The 20634-nt window shown below is 49.0% G+C and overlaps 1 protein-coding gene and 1 long non-coding RNA gene across 3 annotated transcripts in view; one reads left to right on the top strand and one right to left on the bottom strand.

Annotated features, from left to right (window-relative positions):
- Nucleotides 1-693: 693 nt before the first annotated feature.
- CYFIP1 (cytoplasmic FMR1 interacting protein 1) overlaps nt 694-20634 on the top strand; it is a 99676-nt gene continuing 79735 nt past the window's right edge. For both annotated transcript variants that reach the window (XM_084999708.1, XM_084999707.1), the window contains exon 1: nt 694-777. The gene's annotated coding sequence lies outside the window, so the exon portion shown is untranslated. The remainder of the gene's footprint in view (nt 778-20634) is intronic.
- LOC146395818 (uncharacterized) lies at nt 3980-6610 on the bottom strand. Its single transcript, XR_014829725.1, has 3 exons — nt 5089-6610; nt 4645-4815; nt 3980-4597 (listed from the first exon to the last, which is right to left on the bottom strand). It is a non-coding gene; the product is annotated as an uncharacterized LOC146395818 (long non-coding RNA).

Raw genomic sequence — 20634 nt, forward strand, 5'->3', positions numbered from 1 at the left:
CTTCACTGGCCTTTCTCAAGATTGTGTTTTGGGACCAGTCCATCAGGATTTCTTCTGCCAGCCATTCCCACAAACCAGCGCACTCCTTGGCCCCGGCTCAGAAGGGAGACGGAGTTGTACAGTCTCGACCACTGCAGGGGCCGGTCCGGGTCATTTTCTCCCGGTTGGCTCTGTTCTGCAGGCGTGTCCCGGTCGCACCCGGTACCGGCCATCTGCCGGCCCCATCCCGCGGAGCGCAGGTGTGCACAACTACTCCCTGGCAGTGGGGCGCCAGGACAGTGCACCCTTGCTGTACCTCAAGTCCCTTCTGCAGCTCATGTCATCCACAGCCCTGACCCGGGTGGAGCCTGGGACAGGGTGTGGACTCCTGCTCTTTTTACCGCCCAAGCGGTGCAGCTCCCTCGCAGAAGCCCCTCATCCGCCTCCCATCCCCCCTCAACCCCGGTGGTCCCAGGCCTAAGCCAGCAGGTGGCCTTCGGGGCTCTTCTCCCTGGGGAGCATTTCGGCCACGGGAGGGTAGCGCGGCCCCGCTCAGTGCGGAGCTGCAGGGATGGTGGAAGGCGCACAGCGGAGAGGAGCGAGCGGACTGGGCTGAGGCCGGAGCGCGGAGGGAGGAGCGCCAGGAGGAAGGGGCCGAGCCGGGAGAGCCCCCGCCCCGGGAGGAAGGGGAGGAGGCCGGGTGTTTCCTGGCGCATTCCCGGCCCGCCCGAGTGACTCACTCGGCCAGGAAACTCCCAGGGCCCGCCCGGGACCCCCGAGCCGCCGCGGTGGACCCAGGTGAGCAACGCAGCCGCCCCCGCCCCGCGGCCCCAGTGGGCTCGCTGCGGCCCTCGGAACCGTGCGGGAGGAGGGAGACGGCGGTGGGGGCCGAGGTTCCGCAGGCAGCCGGGACTTGGTCCACGGCGGCGCGGCCTCCCCGGCTGTGCGGCCTCCCGGGATCGCCCCGGTCCCTGCGCCCCCGGCACGTGGCGGAGCTCCTGTGGGGAGGGGGTACATTGGGGTTTTGCAGTTATTGTTGGAAAGTAAGGAGCAGGCGGCTTGCACCGAGGTCGTGCTTTGTGCCCCTCTCTGAGGAAGGAGGGAGACTCTGGCCGAGTGAGACCATTTTGCAGATTCTCGGAGAGAGGAGTTTGGGGCTTTGTTAAGGAGCCGGGATTGTTACGTGGGCGGCGCGATTCCGCACCGCCAAACTGTATTTTAAGCCTGAAATGCGTGCTCCTAATTCCCCGCGCTTGGTGGGCGGGGGAAAAGGGTGGAAGAGTAATTTGGAAATGGGGCTTAGGGGGCGTTTTCTAAGCCGAGAAAGGAGTCCAGAACACGTCCACTCTCGTGCTAGGTCTGAATGGCAGGATAGCGATTGCTTATGAAGCCGGCTGTTGGACGGTCTGCGCTTCTGCGGGCGCCTGCGATCTGGGAGTTTTCTTTTCCAAGGGTGTATGGTGCCGTGCGCCGTGCCCCGTGCCCCGCAGTGTTTTGCTGAGGCTTGGTGAGCCCGGTGCTATTTTTTTGGCCGTTGTCAACGTGATTCCGTCAGTGGTCCGTGATTGAAGTAGCAGTGATTCCCGTGCTGTAGCTCCGGTTGCTGTGCTTGACAGCTCCTCAGCAGCTCCAGCTTTCAGTTCGGGGCAGAAAAGCCTGTCCGGGTCGTTCGCCCGCCGTCCCTTCTCTCCGAAGGCCTTTCGTGGTTTTCCGGGTGGGGCGCAGACCGACAGGCACCGAGCCAGAAGAAAATAATCCCGTTTTAAATGAACGTGGGCCACGGCAGGTGTGTGTTCGTGGGAATTCAGCTGGCAGATGGTGCCAGGGCTGCCCCTCTCGCCTAGCGGCATCATCTGTGCCAGAGGCGAACAGGGAAATGTGGTCGAAAACATTTCCTGCATCAGTCCATATGTTTGTGTGCTCAGAGGTCGCTCAAAGAAAAGGTACCCCTCAAGTGTGTTGGACGTGTTTATTTAAACTTATTGTTAAGTTTACATATAGTAATAGTCACTTTGTGGTGTACAGTTCAGTGAGCAAAGGACCACCGCAATCAAGGTACAGAAGGGTATCACCCCCTAAACTCCTTCAGAGACAAGCCCATTCTCAACTCCCGACCTCTGATCTGTTCTCCACTTCTACTACAGTTTTGCTTTTTCCAGAATGTGGTGTGTGGTTTTTGACTCTGGCTACTTCACTTGGCATTTGAGATTCATCCATACTCTAGTTTGTCCCTGAGGGGAGAAGACCTTGCAGTTTGAAACATGTGTCTTTGGGATACAACCTGAGCCATTCAAATAACACTTGTAAGTCATGAGATAAATTGCAGAACTTCAGCTCATTAAAAAAATCAACGGGGAGTTCCCGTTGTGGTGCAGCTGAAAAGAATCCATCCGGATGCGGGTTTTATCACCGGCCTTGGTCAGTGGGTTAGTTATCCAGCGTTGCTGGTGGGCTGTGGTGTAGGCTGCAGATGTGGCTCTGGTGTCGCTGTGGTGTAGGCAGGCAACTGCAGCTTAGATTGGACCCCTGGCGTAGGAACCTCCATATGCCGTGGGTACAACTCTGGAAAAAAAAAAAGTCAAACAGTACTGAACTACATTTACTAAGGGTGAAATTTCCTCAGTACTTCTCTCTTGGTAGTTAGCCTTTTCTGTGTATACACATTGGTTTTGTTTTTGCGTATGTTCTTTTGTCACATAATGGGATTATATTGCATGTATCATTATACCTTTTCACATAATGATCTTCAATTATTTAAAGATCTTGGAAATCTTTTTTTTTTTTTGGCATATGGAGGTTCCCAGGATAGGGGTCTAATCGGAGCTGTAGCTGCCGGCCTGTGCCATAGCCACAGCAACACCAGATCTGAGCCGTGTCTGTAACCTACACCACAGCTCACGGCAAGGCCAGATCCTTAACCCACTGAGAGAGGCAGGGATCAAACCCTCGTCCTCGTGGATAGTACTCAGGTTTGTTAATCACTGAGCCATGACGGGAATTCCTTGGAAATCTTAACATGTTGGCATATACATTATATGTACACACGGCATTATATGTACACATGGATATCCCTCATTCCTTTTATTTGTTTATTTACTTATTTATTTTTAGGGCTGCGTATAGGGGTTCCCAGGCTAGGGGTCGAATGGGAGGTACAGCTGCCGGCCTGCACCACAGCTCACGGCAGTGCAGGGTCCCCCACCCACTGAATGAGGCCAGGGATCGAACCTGCATCCTCATGGATACTAGTCAGACTCCTTTCCCTTGCACCACAACGGGAACTCCCACCCTCATTTCTTTTTAATGGCTGTATAATGCTCTGATAATTTATTTAATCAGCCACCAGTTAATGGATGTTGTTTTGCATTGGTCACTCCCATTGTCAATGCTTGTGTGTGTATCTTCATGTATATACTCAAGTTTATTCTGGAGGTAAGTTTGGGTTTAAATAATAGCTAACATTTCTTGAGTACTTGTTTTGCTCCAGCGTTGTTTCAAGCCAGGGTTACTTCTCCTGTATGGGTCCTGATAGTGACTATTTGTGGCTTTGCAGGCCGTACGGTTTCTGCCACATCCTCCCCAATAACTCTGTTGTAGCACCGAGTCAGCGTAGACAATTTATAATGAATGAGTGTGGCTGCGTGCCAGTAAAATTTTACTTGTAGAAATAATGGGCTGTCGTTTGCTAATTCCTGAGTACTTTACATACTGATTATTCTCACAACCCTCAAAGGTAGGTGCAGTTATTAGTCCCATTTCACCAACAAAGAGATGAAGTTATGTGTCCAAAACAACATGCCTGGTGAGTGGCAGAGCCAGACTTTGAATCCAGCCACCTGACTGCACACTCATATGTTAAAAATTAGAAGCTACCAAAAATGTCTTCTCCAAAATGTGAGACCCTGGGACCTGACCCTCACATACCTACTGAATCACTCACCTGTGATTCTTTTTTTTTTGTTGCTTTTTGTCTTTTTGCCATTTCTTGGGCCGCTCCTGCGGCATATGGAGGTTCCCAGGCTAGGGGTCGAATCGGAGCTCTAGCCGCTGGCCTACGCCAGAGCCACAGCAACCTACACCACAGCTCACGGCAATGCCAGATCCTTAACCCACTGAGCAAGGCCAGGGCTCGAACCCGAAACCTCATGGTTCCTAGTTGGATTCATTAACCACTGAGCCACGACGGGAGCTCCCTTACCTGTGATTCTTTGAAGGCACTGTGCTTGCTCAGGTACTACTCCAGGAGCACCTGCCTCCTTGTGCCAGGTGGGCCAGGGTTCGTTCCCTCAGCCTCTCTCACGGTGTGACTCTGTCCTGGCTTTTGTTCTGTATTTCACTAGCACTAGTTTATAGAGGAGGCAACTCAGTCAGTGCCTGGGGCTGCCTGCTAGCCAGTGGGAAGAAAGCCAGACTTCTGTAGGCGAGATCAAGTTGGGTCCTGGAAAGTCTACTGCTTTAATTGCTGTCGATATCTGCTGTAATATGATCACCTGAGCCTCAGTGCCCTGCTTGGCCTACCTTGGCCCATTTTTCTTCTTTGGTAATGTGGAAAAAGCACCTATTAGATTGTTAGGAAGATCAAATGAGATTACATATATATATATATATATGAAATATACTTCATATATTTCAAATATATTTCATATATATATATATGAAATGTACTGTAAAGGGACTGTTACTATTCATGCTATAGTTTTAAAGCTTTTATATAACTAACCAGTTTTAGCTACTCTTATTGTTTTTTGCAACCAAAGCAAGTATAGTGTGGATTAATGACATCGCTGTAATTTAAAAACTTTAGGAGTTCCCATTGTGGCTCAGGAGGTTAAGAACCTGACATAGGGAGTTCCCGTCGTGGCGCAGTGGTTAACGAATCCGACTAGGAACCATGAGGTTGCGGGTTCGGTCCCTGCCCTTGCTCAGTGGGTTAACGATCCGGCGTTGCCGTGAGCTGTGGTGTAGGTTGCAGACACGGCTCGGATCCTGCGTTGCTGTGGCTCTGGCGTAGGCCAGTGGCTGCAGCTCCGATTAGACCCCTAGCCTGGGAACCTCCATATGCCGCGGGAGCGGCCCAAGAAATAGCAAAAAAAAAAAAAAAAAAGGAACCTGACATAGACTGTGAGGATGCGGGTTTGATCCCTGGATTGGGTGTTGCTGCAAGCTTCAGGCATAGGTTGCAGGTGCCGCTTGAATCCTGCATTGCTGTGGCTGTGGCGTGGGTGGGCAGCTGCAGCTCTGATTGGACCCCTGGCCCAGGAACTTCCATATGCTACAGGTGTGGCCCTAAAAAGGAAAAAAATAAAATAAAAATGCTATTTTAGTCAAGGCAATACATTCAGAAAAATAAAAGGCAGATTAGAAAGAGAAAACAAAATTGTTCCTTTTTGCAGATGATATGATATTATCTACATAGAAAAATCTAAGGAATCCGGAGTTCCCACTGTAGCTCGGTGGTTAATGAATCTGACTAGGAACCATGAGGTTGCCGGTTTGATCCCTGGCCTTGCTCAGTGGGTTAAGGATCCGGCGTTGCCGTGAGCTGTGGTGTAGGTTGCAGACGCGGCTTGGATCTTCTGTTGCTGTGGCTCTGGCATAGGCCGGTGGCTACAGATCAGCTTGAACCCCTAGCCTGGGAACCTCCATGTGCTGCAGGTGTGGCCCTAGAAAAGACAAAAAAAAGAAGAAAATCTAAGGAATCTGTGAAAAAGCCATTAGAACTAGTAAGCGAGGTTAACAAGGTCACAAAATACAATCAACACATGTAAGTCAATCTTATTTCTATACACTAGCAAAAGTTGAATTTTAAAAAATGCCATTTTTAGTAGCTTCAAAAAATCAAAACCTATGGGGTACCTTGGTGTTGCAGCAGGTTAAAGTTTCCTTGGTGTTGTCATTGCTGTGGCTCAGGTCACTGCTGTGGTGCAAGTTCATTCCCCAGCCCAGGAACTTCTATGCTGTGGGCATGGCCAAAAAAAAATCAAATATTTAGGTATAAATTTAATAAAATGCATACAGGGTCTGTATGCTAAAAACTACAAAATGCTGATGAATGAATCAAAGGTCATGTAAATCAGAGTTCCTGTCGTGGCACAGCGGAAACGAATCTGACTAGGAACCATGAGATTGTGGGTTCAATCCTAGGCCTTGCTCAGTTGGTTAAGGATCTGGCATTGCCATGAGCTGTGGTGTAGGTTGCAGTCTCGGATTGGATCTGGCGTTGCTGTGGCTGTGGTGTAGGCTGGCAGCTGTAGCTCAGATTAGACCCCTAGCCCTAAAAATCAAAAGCAAAACAAAACAAAGATCATGTGAATGGAGAGGCATGTTATGGTCATGGGTTGCAACACTCAACATAGTAAAAATTGTCAGTTCTCGCAGTTTCTATTGTGGCCTAGTAGTTAACAAATCTGACTAGTATCCATGAGGATGCAGGTTCAATTCCTGGCTTTGCTTAGTGGGTTAAGGATCCAGAGTTGCTGTGAGCTGTGGTGTAGCCTACAGACATGGCTCGGATCTGGCATGGCTGTGACTGTGGCTGTGGTGTAGACCAGCAGCTGCAGTTCCGATTTGCCTCCTAGCCTGGGAACCTCCATATGCCATGGGTGCGGCTCTAAAAAAAAAAAAAAGAAAAGATCATGAATTTTCTCCAAATTGATCCATAGATTTAACATAAATATTGTGCCAAAAATAATTTAACCTTATTGATGTATAATGTACCTACTATAAAATTTACCTGCTTTGTGTGCAGTGATTTTTAGTAGATTTTTGGAGTTGAGCAGCATCACTATAACCCATATTTATCACTCCAGGAAGATCCCTCGTGACCTTTTACAGTTAATCTCCATTCGTAGCTCCTATTCCAACTAATCACTGATTTACTTTTTTTTTTTTTTTTTTTTTTTGTCGTTTTGCTATTTCTTGGGCTGCTCCTGCGGCATATGGAGGTTCCCAGGCTAGGGAACCTACGCCAGGGCCACAGCAACGCGGGATCTGAGCCGCATCTGCAACCTACACCACAGCTCACGGCAACGCTGGATCCTTAGCCCACAGAGCGGGGCCAGGGATCAAACCCATGTCCTCATGGATACTAGTTGGGTTCGTTACTGCTGAGGCACAACGGGAACTCCTGGAGTGTATGCATATTTTAAACAAAGCTTACCGCTCTGCAGTGGTCTGAAGCCCTTGATTATAAAACTAAAATGATTGCTGCTGAGGGCTGACTTGTTTGAGGATGTGTGGTCCCTGGCCCAGATCCCTGTCAGGTCTGTCAGAAGCTCTCTTCTAGGAGTGCAGGCCTCTGGGCAGATTTTCAAGGTAGTTGTTCTGGCTGGAAGGATGTGTTTCACTCTGAAGTGAATGCAGGTCTCTAACCTGCCAGGGGTCGTGGCAGTGAGATACCACTGAAAAACCTGCAGTCAAGGACATAGGTCTATTTTCAATGTTTTTAATACCTTTTCCCTTATGTTCACAAAATGTTTTCCAGGGACTATTCCTTTTTTTTTTTACTTGTTTCAAATCATGTCAGCCTTACAAAAACTGTAAAAATAAAAATAGTACAAGAACACATGACAGAACTTTTTGACATCAATCTGAAGCCCTTTATCCCTAGTATATTTCCTAAGGATAAGGATATTCTCTTACAAACCCACAGAACAATGACCAACTCTGGCCTTTTATAGAAAAACTTTGCTGATCCCTGTCCTAGAGAATCCATTGCACATATTAATGTGCCAGAACCTCACAGTTTATGGTAAAAAAAGATCCTGTTATTGGAAGGAGCCTCGAGAGATGGCACACAGACTGGTTCATTCGTTCAGTGGAATAGTATGTACCTGTCCAAGCAGTGCTTCTGTGCAAGCCTGTGACAGTGTGGATGCCCCTTAGGAACATAGCGGCAGTGGAAAAAGTCAGTCAGACAATTATATAGAGTATGATATCCCCTTTATAAAGATAAAGGTTGAATTTTAAATGTGCCTTTTTGAAAATATGTGTAGATGAGGTGCAGCTTGTACAAAAGAAGGCAGGGGATTGATGCCCCGGTGGGATTTGCTATATTTCAAAGACAGGACCCTCGCTTTTGTTGTGAATGGTGGTCCACCTGTCTTTGTGGCATCATTAAACATAACACGTGAGAGCAAGCCAGGATCTAGGAACTATAATGCATGCGAGGTCCAACAAGAAAAAAATTCCTAAAATCATTCAGCTACAGAACTTTTTTTTTTTTTTTTGTCTTTTTAGGCTGCACCCGTGGGATATGGAGATTCCCAGGCCAGGGGTCTAATCAGAGCTGTTGCTGCCGGCCTACGCCAGAGCCACAGCAACACCAGATCCGAGCTGCGTCTGCAACCTACACCACAGCTCACGGCAATGCAGGCATGATCCTTAACCCACTGAGCAAGGCCAGGGATCAAACTTGCAACCTCATGGTTCCTAGTTGGATTTGTTTCCGCTGTGCCATGATGGGAACTCCTACAGAACTTTTTATGGATCTCAGTATTACTTTCAAATTAATTCTCTGAGATTATCTGTTGCCTCAAAACTGTTTCTCAGGTGGGCAATTGTTTGAGAGCAGCTGTTTGCTCAAATGGGGACTGTGGGTTGAAACTACTTCCTTCCCTGGCTCGGGCTGGCAGAGTTGTTCCTGCTTGGTAAATTTTTGAGTGAAAGAGGAAATTCCATAGGGAAAAGGCTGAAAAGTTGATATGGTAAAAAAAAAAAAAATTTAAACTGAAGTTTCAAAGGAAAAAGTGAAGGCAAGTCGTCTGACCTGGGAAAATTTGTTGCAGCAACTTCCACACCAATTTAATGTCTTTAATGTCAGCGGTATAGTGGGTACCCGTGGATGTTGATGAGGAAAATACTGAGATTTCAAAGGACAAAATGATAGGAAAACAAACCAAGCAGGCAAGTCACAAAAAAGAAAACCAAACAATGGGTTACTGTATAAAAATTTGTTAAACCTTAATAGGAATAAAAGGAGTGCCAATTAAAGAAGAATTTAAATGTGGGTCCAGGGAGTGCCTGTTGTGGCTCAGTGGTTAACGAATCTAAGAACCATGAGGCTGCAGGTTTGATCCCTGGTCTCACTCAGTGGGTTAAGGATCCAGCGTTGCTGTGAGCTGTAGTGTAGGTCGAAGACTTGGCTTGGATCTGGCGATACTGTGGCTGTTGTGTAGGCTGGTGGCTGCAGCTCCGATTAGACCCTTAGCCTGGGAACCCCACATGCTATGGGTGCGGCCCTAGAAAAGACAAAAAAAAAAAAAAAGTGGTTCCACTTACTAAATTGTGAAAAGCAAAGTGATCCCTGTGAGCTGTGAAGAGGCTCCATGCTGGTGTCCCTGTGGGAGGGCAGTTCCCTCAAATCCACCTGTAGCTTTTAAAAAATTGAGATGTAATTGCCATTAACATTATATTAGTTTCAAGTTAACAACATAATGATTTGATATATGTACATACTGTGAAATGATCACCACAGTATGTCTAGTTATAGACATTTTTGTGTAGATATACACAAAATTTTTTTTTCTTTTGGGAGAACTTTTAAGATCTATTAGGAGTTCCGCTCCTGGCCCAGTGGAAACAAATCTAACTAGGAACCATGAGGTTGCGGGTTTGATCCCTAGCCTCGCTCAGTGGGTTAATGATCCATTGTTGCTGTGAGCTGCGGTGTAGGTTGAAGACGTGGCTTGGATCCTGCTTTGCTATGGCTGTAGTGTTGGACCCCTAGCCTGGGAACCTCCATATGCCTCAGGTGCAGCCCAAAAAAGCAAAAAAAAAAAAAAAAAAAAGATCTTTTCTCTTAGCAACTTTCAGATATGCAATACAGCAAGACTCAAGACTTATTTATTTCATAAGTGGAAGTTTGTACCTTTTGACCCCCTTGGCCCAATTCTCCCACTCTCCACCTCTGGCTACCACCAATCTATACTTGTTTTTTTTTTTTTTTTGTCTTTTTGCTATTTCTTTGGGCTGCTCCCGCGGCATATGGAGGTTCCCAGGCTAGGGGTTGAATCGGAGCTGTAGCCACTGGCCTACGCCAGAGCCACAGCAACGTGGGATCCGAGCCGCGTCTGCAACCTACACCACAGCTCACGGCAACGCCGGATCATTAACCCACTGAGCAAGGGCAGGGGCCGAACCCGCAACCTCATGGTTCCCAGTCGGATTCGTTAACCACTGCGCCACGACGGGAACTCCCCAATCTATACTTGTATCTGTGAGGTTTTTCTTTTTTTTCTTTCTCTGATTAGAGATTCCACAAAGAAGTGATATCATATGATATTTGTCTTTGTCTAACCTATTTCACTTAGCATAGTACATGTTTTGGCTGTTGTAAGTAGTGCTACAGGAAACATGGGGTCAGATATCTTTCTGAGTTATTGATTTGGGTGTTTCCTTTGGATAAATGGCCAGAAGTGAGATTGATGGGTCATCTCCTGCAGCTTTGAAGACAGTCCTGGGCTTGAAGAATCCCACCCTGGCATGTGCTGCTGGGGAAATCATCTGCAAACACAGTCATCCCTCGGTACCTGCAGGGCATTGGTTCCAGGAGCTCCCGTGGATACCATGGTCCACGATGCTCAAAGCATTTATGTAAAATGGCAGTTGTACCATTTTACCTCCGTATCCCCAGGTTTTGCATCTGTGGATATGGAGGAGCGATGATACCGGACTTTTCTCCCCAGATATGGTCCATCTTAGGCTTTTCTCTAGAAGGTAAACATTTGTTGAAATGACTCACACAAAGGCAAGGCCTATAAGGAAGATGGATCAGAGTCTTTGGTGAGCCATGTAAGCAAGGGGTGCTGGTGATGGAGCCTGGGCAGGAAGCATCCAGGTCCACGTTTGTGGGGCCAGGCTGCCCCTGCTGTGAAGTGGGAAGGTCCCCCCTCAGGCTGGTTGGAAGGCCTGTGTGCAGGCTCGCTCTCCTTCTTATTCTGGGGCAAGGCCCTGCCCTGGTGTCACAGTGGATGGGGACCAGCCAGCCCAATTGGGAGGTTGGTAGCAGCTTCTCTGTGGTGTGACTGCCCCCAGGGCCAGAGGCCGCTGAGCTACACTGAGCCAGTACTGTCATCTTCTCTCATGTCTTGAACATTCCTGGGGTTCTGTGAGAAAGAAGGGCCACCATGGTCACAGAAGAATGGTCAGGAATTAGTAGACCGAAGAGAATCCCAGACCTTCCCCCACCGAGGAGAACCCGCCCCGACCCAGCATCCTTCCCAAGGCAGAGTCTGGCTCCTTGGGCCTCACCTGTGTGCCGGGTGTCTGGCCGCAGAAGCATTTCTGTTTCCCTGAAGGGACCCACTGGGGGTGGTGGGAGTGGGAGCAGTGTTGGCCTGGGCCGTGAGGACCCTCCCTCTTACCTCAGGGATTAAGACTGTACTCTAGACCTATTTCCACCTTTTTTTTTTTTTTGCTTTTTAGGGCTGCTCCTGAGGCAGATGGAGGTTCCCAGGCTAGGGGTCAAATCGGAGCTTTAGCTGCCAGCCACAGCCACAGCCACAGCCACAGCAATGCAGGATCTGAGCCATGTCTGCTACCTACACCACAGCTCATGGCAACGCCGGATCCTTAACCCACTGAGCAAGGCCAGGGATCGAACCTGCAACCTCATGGTTCCTAGTCAGATTTGTTTCTAATGAGCCACGATGGGAACTCCTTGTTTCCATCTCTTGTTGATTGATTTACATTTGCAGCAGAGTAGTTTTTCATATAACTCTCAGGAGGCATCCCAGTTCATAAAATAGGTAAGGCAGGCCTACTCTTCTTCGCCATCATGGAGCAAACCATCCAGGGAACATGGTTTGAAAATCACAGCTGTCAGCACGTAGGCTAGAGTGTGCCACGACAGAGTCCTGCTTGTGTGGTGAGTGGAATTAAAAGGGAGCGTGGCAGGCATGAGTGCCGCCTGGGAGTGCTCCAGGTTGGGAAGGGGCAGGACAGGCCGAGTTAGGGCAGTGGCAGGAAGCCTGGGGAGGAGGTATTCAGGAGGCAGAGAGACTACCCTGTCTTAGGAAGACTCTGTCCCTGATTCTGACCCCGGCTGCAGGGTCTGCAGATTGAGGATGAGGGGGGCAGAGGTCAGTGCCGAGGGAGGGGCCTGCAGACTCAAGACTCCCCTGCAGGCTCTGCTCCAATTTCCACCTTATTGTCATGATTTTCAAGGAAACTCGATTTTTGTTTGTTGATGCAGCAGTTCTTTTGAGGTGATTGCAGAAGAGCCCAGTGCTGCTTTTGAGAATGGAATTTGAAAATTTTGTACATTAAAAAGTTGAATTTCTTCAGTAATAAAGCTAGGCAGAAGATGATGCTTGTTTTTTAATTATGAGGTTTTTGCCTAGTGATCATAGCTGCTCTGTCCTCTCTTCCCGCCCCACTTAATCTGGGGAAACAACCTGGAGTCAGAAAAACACAGTTTTAAAATGCAGGAGAGGAGTTCCCTGGTGGCCTGGTGGTTAAGAATTGTACATTGTCAGTGCTGTGGCTCCGGTCTGATCCCTAGCCTGCAGACACAGCAAATGAAATGAAATGAAAAGAAATAAGCCGAAGAGAAAGGCACAGTTGAATAAAGTATGCTTCTCTTCCTCAGATTTATTTTACATATGAAAAGATTACACAAAAATTTGGATATTTGTCTGGGAAGTGCCATTATTTGAATATAGAAGAGGAAGAAAATCATTGTATGTCTCACATACATTAGTGGAAACATCTCATGGTTAGTCATTGCTGGGTTATGCTGTGGAGTTTGACAAGTGAAATATGGGCAAGTTGTAAGATATAAAAATTACAAGTTTAGGGGAATTTCTGTCATTGCTCAGCTAGCTCAAACTGGCTAGTATCCATGAAGACTCGGGTTTGATCCCTGGCCTCGCTCAGTGGGTTAAGGATCCGGTGTTGCCGTGAGCTGTGGTTTAGGCAGATGTGGCTCAGGTCTGGCGTTGCTGTAGCTGTGATGTAGGCCGGCAGCTGCAGCTCTGATTCGACCCCTAGCCTGTGACCTTCCAAATGCTGCAGGTGTGGCCCTAAAAAGACAAAAAAAATTTTATAAGTTTAGAGATGGTGGGGAGACTCTTTCCAGCAAAAACCTGCCTCTTGGCTCAGGTCACATGGGCTGGAAGGGTGGCATTGACCCACTTGTGCTCTCACTGTGGTGCTACAGGCTGGACGTCTGGATGGGCATCTGGGCTGTCAGTTCTGCATTTTCCCTCCTGTGGTTTCTCCATGTTTTGCAACCTTGGTGTCGAGCTGCCTTGGCAGTTCTATTTTAAAGCTTACTGGGCCTGTGCAGAGTGCCACCCAGGCCTGCTCAGTGGCTCTTGGCTGGGACGTACCCTCTCTTAGCTTGTATCTGGATGCCGTCCCTACTAGTGCCTTCCGCCCACCCTGCCTGTGTGTTTGGGTCAGCACACCCCCTGGTTCTCAGCATCGAATGTCTCGGGGTATCTGCTGCTGCTGCAGACACTGCTGCGTGACCCTCTAGGGCCTCGGGGTCAATTTTTAGTCCCATTTATGAACCGGGTCCCAACTCGCATCCTACCCTCACCTGCAGTCTGGGTCCCAGCCCGTGGGCAAGTAACAGTTTGTTACCTGTTTCTATTTTCATGGATGGTAATTTATCTAGTGAAGCTATTGCCCTGACAAAAGTTATGGATTCTGTGAAACTGTGTGCCGAGTTCCCTTGTGGTTATTTGAGACTAATTAGATTTTTTTTTTCTTTTTTCTTTTCAGGGCCGTACCTGTGGCATATGGCAGTTCCCAGGCTAGGGGTCTAATCGGGGCTACAGCTGCCAACCTACTCCACAGCCACAGCAACACAGGATCTGAGCCATGTCTGCAACCTACACCACAGTTCACGGCAATGCCAGATCCTTAACCCGCTGAACGAGGCCAGGGATCGAACTCGCAACCTCATGGTTCCTAGTTGGATTCATTTCTGCTGTACCACGACAGTAGAGACTAATTAGATTTAAATGTTTTATTTGCAAAAGATTTTAAATTTAGCTGCTTTTGGAAAGAGAAGTAACCAGAAAGAGTTTGCTTGCTTACTGTTTATGTTTTGAGCTGTTGCGTATGTTTTTAGCCCAGCCTTCAAAACGGTTGCCCTCCTCAAGCCCCTTCACCCCTGGGCTTGACTTTTATTGCTATTTATTTCCCCTTGCTCCTCAGTTTTACCTAATATACTGGTAGGTGAACCTCCTCTTTCAAATACATGCAAATTATTCAATCAGGAAGTGTTTTAGCTGTTTTTTGTTTTCCAAACAGTGCTAGGGAGATGGTCCTAGAAAATAAATACATCTCTATGGTGATAGATGTTTATCCTCTAATTGGGTAAAACACAAGAACCCCCTCCATGGCCCGTGTCCTGTACCAGGCCGGCCCCCCAGGCAGTGGGGACTCAGGTTGTCTGGGCCTGGAAGAGGTCTGGGGTGGGGGCAGCAGTTCTGTGACACTGCCTCTTGGTCCCTGCCATCACCTGAGGTCCATCAAGTGACTGAACCAGGCCTGGACCCTTCAGGAGTGGACGCCTCCATGTGGCGACCTTTGCAGGGAATCTGGGCTGTAGACCCTCCTCACTGCCCCCTGCCGCCTGTCCTCTCATCTCCCTCCTTCATTTCGTCTTGCCTCTGCAGCCCCTGTTCTGATGGGAAGCTGCCTTCACCCAGTGATACTGGTTTATTGAAAGTACACACACACACACACACACACACACACACACACTCTCTCTCTCTCTCTCTCTCTCTCTCTCTCTCTCTCTCTCTCTCTCACACTTTTCTCCTTTCCTTTTAGTCTTTTGGTGCCACCCCTGCTACCAGGTTGAAAATCAGTCTCTCCACTTTACCTTTTTTTTTTTTTTGCCATTTCTTGGGCCGCTCCCGCGGCATATGGAAGTTCCCAGGCTAGGGGTCTAATAGGAGCTGAAGCCGCTGGCCTACACCAGGGCCACAGCAACGCTGGATCCGAGCCGCGTCTGCAACCTACACCACAGCTCACGGCAACGCCGGATCGTTAACCCACTGAGCAAGGCCAGGGACCAAACCTGCAACCTCATGGTTCCTAGTCGGATTCGTTAACCACTGCGCCACGATGGGAACTCCCAACTTTACTTTTTTTTAATTCTTTGCAGCCTAAGTGTTTTTTTTTTTTTTTTCTTTTTTTTTCTTTTTTAAAGTTATGTAAGGACTCATAGGTTATTACCTTTTAACTGAACTGCCAGCAGAGGAGGCTGCCCATTCTTCCCACCCACCTACCCTCTCGCTGCCCGGAAACAGGGGAAACAATCAAATCATACTTATTAAACAACGAAAGTTCTGTTATCCACTGTTCTTGGTTTTGAAGTGTGTGGTGACGGCTGCAAGTCACAGAAATCATCTTCCCTTCTCCCCAGGTTGCTTGCCGCAGCCCGGTCCCCATCCCCGGTGCTGTCCCCTGGATCCTGGTGTCTGGTCTGGGGTTCAGGCTCTCGCTGCTCCTCTCCTGCCCTCAGGCCTGGCCAGCCTCTGTATAAGTGCAGTCATGCTTAGGAAAGTTGCTGTGTTGACCTCTGTCTCCCGGCATCCTTGGCCCGAGTGGACACAGCACCTGGTGCTGGGGTCACGTTGGCTCTGTCCCTGTTCTGTGGCTGTGGGGCTCTGAGCCTGGCTTTGCTCATCTGTCAGAGTGTGATGACCCCACCCTGAGGGTGACTGAGGACGACTTACTGGGAAAACAGGATGATCTAGGCTGAGGGGTGGGCAGTGCTGTGTGGGGGAGAAAGAGAGCCAGTAGCCTGGGGGGGTCTCTGGCCCCACTCAGGGAACCTTGGCCTCCTGCCCACCTGAGGTTGCTTAATCCCCACCCCTGGACCCCTGATCTCACTTGGGATCCCCTGATGCCTACGTGTGGTGCCACTTGAGGTTCACAGAACTCCTCCCTCAAACCCTGGTTCTGGTCACGCATAGGCTCCACGTCCAGGGGAGGGATGAGTGGAATGGGTGCCCCCAGCCCGTTCTGCTCATGAACTGCATTGGAAGTGTTGCCAAGTATTGGTCCTGGGCGCAGTTGTGGCGGAGAGGGGAGGTCCCCTTGTAGAGGCGAGATTTCAAAGATCCTGCCCTGCCCAGGGCTGAGCCTGGTTCTGGGTGCAAGATGGTGTGTCTGCTCCAGGCTGAGTCAGAAGAGGCTCCTGGGCCCTGGGAGCCCCTCCCCAGGGGCAGGGGGCATAGGAGGAAGAGGCAGCAGGGCCCCGGGGTGCTGGTGTTCCATCGTGTCACAGCCCAGCGTCCTTCCTCTCAGCCCCCCTGGGGAGGCTCGCCCCCTCCCTTCCTCACTAGCTCATGGGCATGCGCACACCATCCATGTGCCAGGGACCTGCTGTGGGGCCCAGGACATGGCCAAATAAAGGAACAATCAGGGTGGGTGGCAGCGCACAGCGTGAATGAAGCGCTTCCAGCTTGGAGTCTGGCTCTGTGCTCACCCACGCTCCCCACAGGGAAGATGCTGCTGGAGTACAGGTGTCCCCGGAGACCTGGGGACCCCCGAGTCGGGGACATTCAAACAGCAGCAAAGAGAGAGCAGTACATCCTTTTATGAAATCTTGATTTTAAAAACTCTTAAACTTCCAAAATAAATTAGTTGATAGCTCATTAAAAGGCAGTTCCCCCTTTTTTTGTTTGTTTGTTTGGTTTGATTTTTCTTTTTTTTTGGCTAGCCCCGTGTCACATAGAGTTCCCTGGCCAGGGATCACATCCAAGTTGCAGTTGCAACCTATAGTGCAGCTGTGGCAATGAGGGATCCTTTAACCCACTGTTCCCGGCCAGGGCCCGAACTTGCATCCTGGCGCTGCAGAGATACCTCCAGTTCCATTGCTCCACAGTGGGAACTCCTCCCCTGGTGAATTTAAATTCACTTTTATAACTTGACAAGCTGTAGGAGTCTCAAAGTTGAATGTTGGGAACTGCTGGTGAAGGAAATCAATCAAGGAAGGAAAAGCCTGGCTTTTATGTTGTTGGGTAACTTAATGTCTCTTTGTAGTTGTTTCACCCTTGTGGGGAAGCGGGTGGGGGGGCGCGGGTGGGTCACAAAACAGAAGTGCTGATGCTGGCACTTTCTGACTGAGGCCCTTGCAGGTCAGTTGGTTTTTGTTTTGCTCCTAGCAGTCTGCTTTTTCTGCATGGAGCATGTGTTGTTTCATGATCAGAAAAACACCAGCACTGGGTGGTTTTAGCAGCCAGTCAGCAGGTGGGAGTAGGGACCCTATCTGGGCGATTCTGCTCTGCTCCATCTCAGCTGTGTTAGTCTGTTCAGGCTGCGAAACAAGCACCCCAGCCTGGGAATGTATTCTGGAAGTCTGAGGTCAACGGCAGGGTGGTTTCCTCCCAGGCAACTCTCCTTGGCTTGCAGACAGCCACCTTCTCGCTGTGTCCTCATGTGGCCTTCCCTCTGTGCCTGTGGTCACGTGCCACCCTGCTGTGACCAGGCCCAAGCCACGGACTCTCCCTGTGGGCCCCTTTGAGCTGAGCCAGCGGAGACAGAAATGTAATTCAATTGTTAAACTGTAAATGCCCACGTGGCAACATAGGCAGGTTCAAGTTCGTTCCAAGTTGTGTTATTTTTTAAAAAGTTTTATTAAAGTAGCGTTAATTTACAAGGTTGTGATAATTCCTGCTGTACAATAAAGTGACCCAGTCATATGTATACACATATCCATTCTCTCTCAGATTGTTTTCCCACATAGATTATCCAAGTGTGTTAGTTTATTTTTGTCTTTTTAGGGCCGCACCAGAGTTATATGGAGGTTCCCAGGCTAGGGGTGGAATGGAAGCCATAGCCATTGGCCTGCGCCACAGCCATAGCAACGTGGGATCTGAGCCACCTCTGCGACCTATACCGCAGCTTATGGCAACGTCGGATCCTTAACCCACTGAGCAAGGCCAGGGATTGAACCTGCATCCCCATGGATACTAGTCAGATTTGTTTTCCCTGAGCCATGATGGGAACTCCCAAATGTGTTACATTACTTTGCTCTTGAGCTCGGGCACTGTGGAAGACATCAGAGGTGAGCCCGTCCTTCGGGTGCAGTAGAGTCTCTGTCCCAGAGCCATGTGGTGACTGGGTACACAGGCCCCCATGGGCCAGAGGGAGCGAGGCTGTGTGAGGCTGACGGGATCCCAGGCTGGGGTGGCTGGAGCGGGTGTGGGGGGTGTGGGCTTTTTCCTGGAGCAGCGGGTCACCTGCTATGAAGAAGCTCTGTTAGAGCTGGAGAAAAGTCAATGGATTGAAAGGAAACCTTGTGGGGGAATTGTGAGGTGTCAGAAAAGATGGGGTGGACTCTGTGGGGACTTGGATTCAGAACTGCCTGTTCCATGTTGCCTTGGCAGTGAGGCAGAAGCTGGGTGGAGGCACATTTGTGGAAGATACGCAGAATGGAGAGATGCAGGGCGCCTGCTGCCCTGGGACTGGGTGTGGGGCAGCCTCACAGCTCGCAGGCCAGGGGTTTGTAGGGAGTGTTTATGACCGAAAAACATGAAGAGGAAATCGCAGCAAATAGAAAGGAGCCTCAGGGAGTGACAACAAGGCCTTGGCCGTAGTCCACCTGAGACTAAAGAGAGGCTGTGAGAGAATATTCAACGCCTGAATATTTCTATGGAAGTTGGCTGGAAAAAGCAGCCTACAAAACAGCTTTTATCATCTTTTTATCATCTTGTTTCTGGGAGGGATCAGGGGATCATGGATACCCTTTCTTTGAACTTTTCTATGTATATTTTCTGATTTATTTACATTAAATATTCCTGTCTTTTTTTTTTTTCACCTTTTCTAGGGCCAATCCCGTGGCATATGGAGGTTCCCAGGCTAGGGGTCGAACCGGAGCTGTAGCCACTGGCCTACACCAGAGCCACAGCAACTCGGGATCTGAGCCGTGTCTGCAACCTGCACCACAGCTCATGGCAACGCCTGATCCTTAACCCACTGAGCAAGGCCAGAGATCGAACCCGCATCCTCATGGTTCCTAGTTGGATTCGTTAACCACTGAGCCATGATGGGAACTCCCATTCCTATCTTTTCTGCTGCTTTTTTTAAACTGTGGTAAAACACGCATAACATAAAATTTACCATTTTAACCATTTTTAGGTGTACTGTTGAGTGCATGCACATTGCTGTGCAACCATCACCACCATCCACCTCTAGCCCTTTTCTCATCTTCCCAGACTGGAACTCTGTGCCCATTAGACGGTAATGTCCCAGCACACCGCCCCCTCTACCCCTTGGTAACCACCCTTCTATCATTCTGTTTTCTCTTCATGACTCTGATTCCTCCTTTTTTGCTGGGGGGTGGGGGCTGTGGTGTGCAGTAGCTTGATGTGGGATCTTAATTCCCAGACCAGGGATTGAACCCAGGTTGGCAGCAGCGAAAACACCAAGTCGTAACCACTAGACCACCAGGGATCTCCCTTGACTCCTCTCAAAGACCTGGAATTGCTCAGTATTTGTCTTTCTGTGACTGGCTTATTTCCCTTAGCATGTCTTCAGGGTCATCCAGGTTGACATGTGTCAGGATTTCCTTCCTCCTTAAGGCCAAATAATATTCCATTATATGTACAAACCACAACAAAGAAAAATGTCCTTGAACACTGACTTGAAGTGAGTTGAACGTTTGATACTTTTCCTAGGACGTGACCTCAGTGTGTCACGGGGGCTTTCTACAACCCTCATGCACGGCCTCTTCTCTAACTGGGTGATCCTGGCCTGTCCTGGGCAGAGGCGGGAGAGGAAGGGGTCCTGTGGGGCTGCCCGAATGGTGTCAGGCATCCTTGGAGGCCGTCAGCTTTGAGATGCTCTGTGTGGACACCACTGGGGTCTCTGCACTGGCTCTGCATGGCGGTGACCAGGATGAGGACATGACTGTGCGTCCCCGTCCTGGGTGTGTCCTTTCTTGGGTGCGTAGGATAGGAAGTTATGATGATAGAAGGAAGTTGGTAATGGAAGGAAAAATACTTCATGGTTTTGAAAAATGTCTGCTACATTAAAATCTGTAGTTAGGACCATGCAGGATAGATCTTGGGCTATTGCTGTCTCCCGCTGCTCGGGTAGAATTACTTCTCTTTTCAGTGCTGTCAGCCTGGTTGGATGCCCTCTAGTTAGTGCATCCACGCTGAGCATGGTTGTGTCCTTGGTGAATGACCTTCGTCGTTATTCAGTGCCCCTTTTTATCCCTGGTACTTTCCTGCTCTGAATCAGCCTCATCTGGTACGTAGTCCAGCTTCCTTTTGACCAGTCTTACGTGGCTTGTTTTTTCCCCTTTTATTGTCCGTCTACCTCTGTCATTTTGTTTGAAGTGAGTGTCGTGTAGCTGGCATGTGCTTGGGTCAGGGGTCTTTAAATCCATTCTGACCATCTGTATCTTTTAATTGGTGTGTTTCAACTTATTTGTGATAAATCAAAGTAATGATGTGTTTGAGTTTAGGTCTACCATTTTATTATTTGATTCCTGTTAGATCCTTCCTCCTTTTTTGTTTTTGTTTTTGTTTTTTTGGCTGCACCATGGCGTGCAGAAGTTCCTGGGCCAAGGATTGAACCCATGCCACAGCAGGAATCTGAGCCACAACAGTTACAGTGTAGATCCTTAACCCACTGAGCCACCAGGGAACTCCCCTCCCTCCTTTCTTTGACTTATAAACA

Source organism: Sus scrofa, chromosome 15, assembly GCF_054392235.1.
Source record: "Sus scrofa isolate SSC_HxYL_T2T_F1_AM1 chromosome 15, Sscrofa_HxYL_maternal_Yorkshire_Landrace_v2.0, whole genome shotgun sequence".
NCBI lineage: Eukaryota > Metazoa > Chordata > Mammalia > Artiodactyla > Suidae > Sus > Sus scrofa.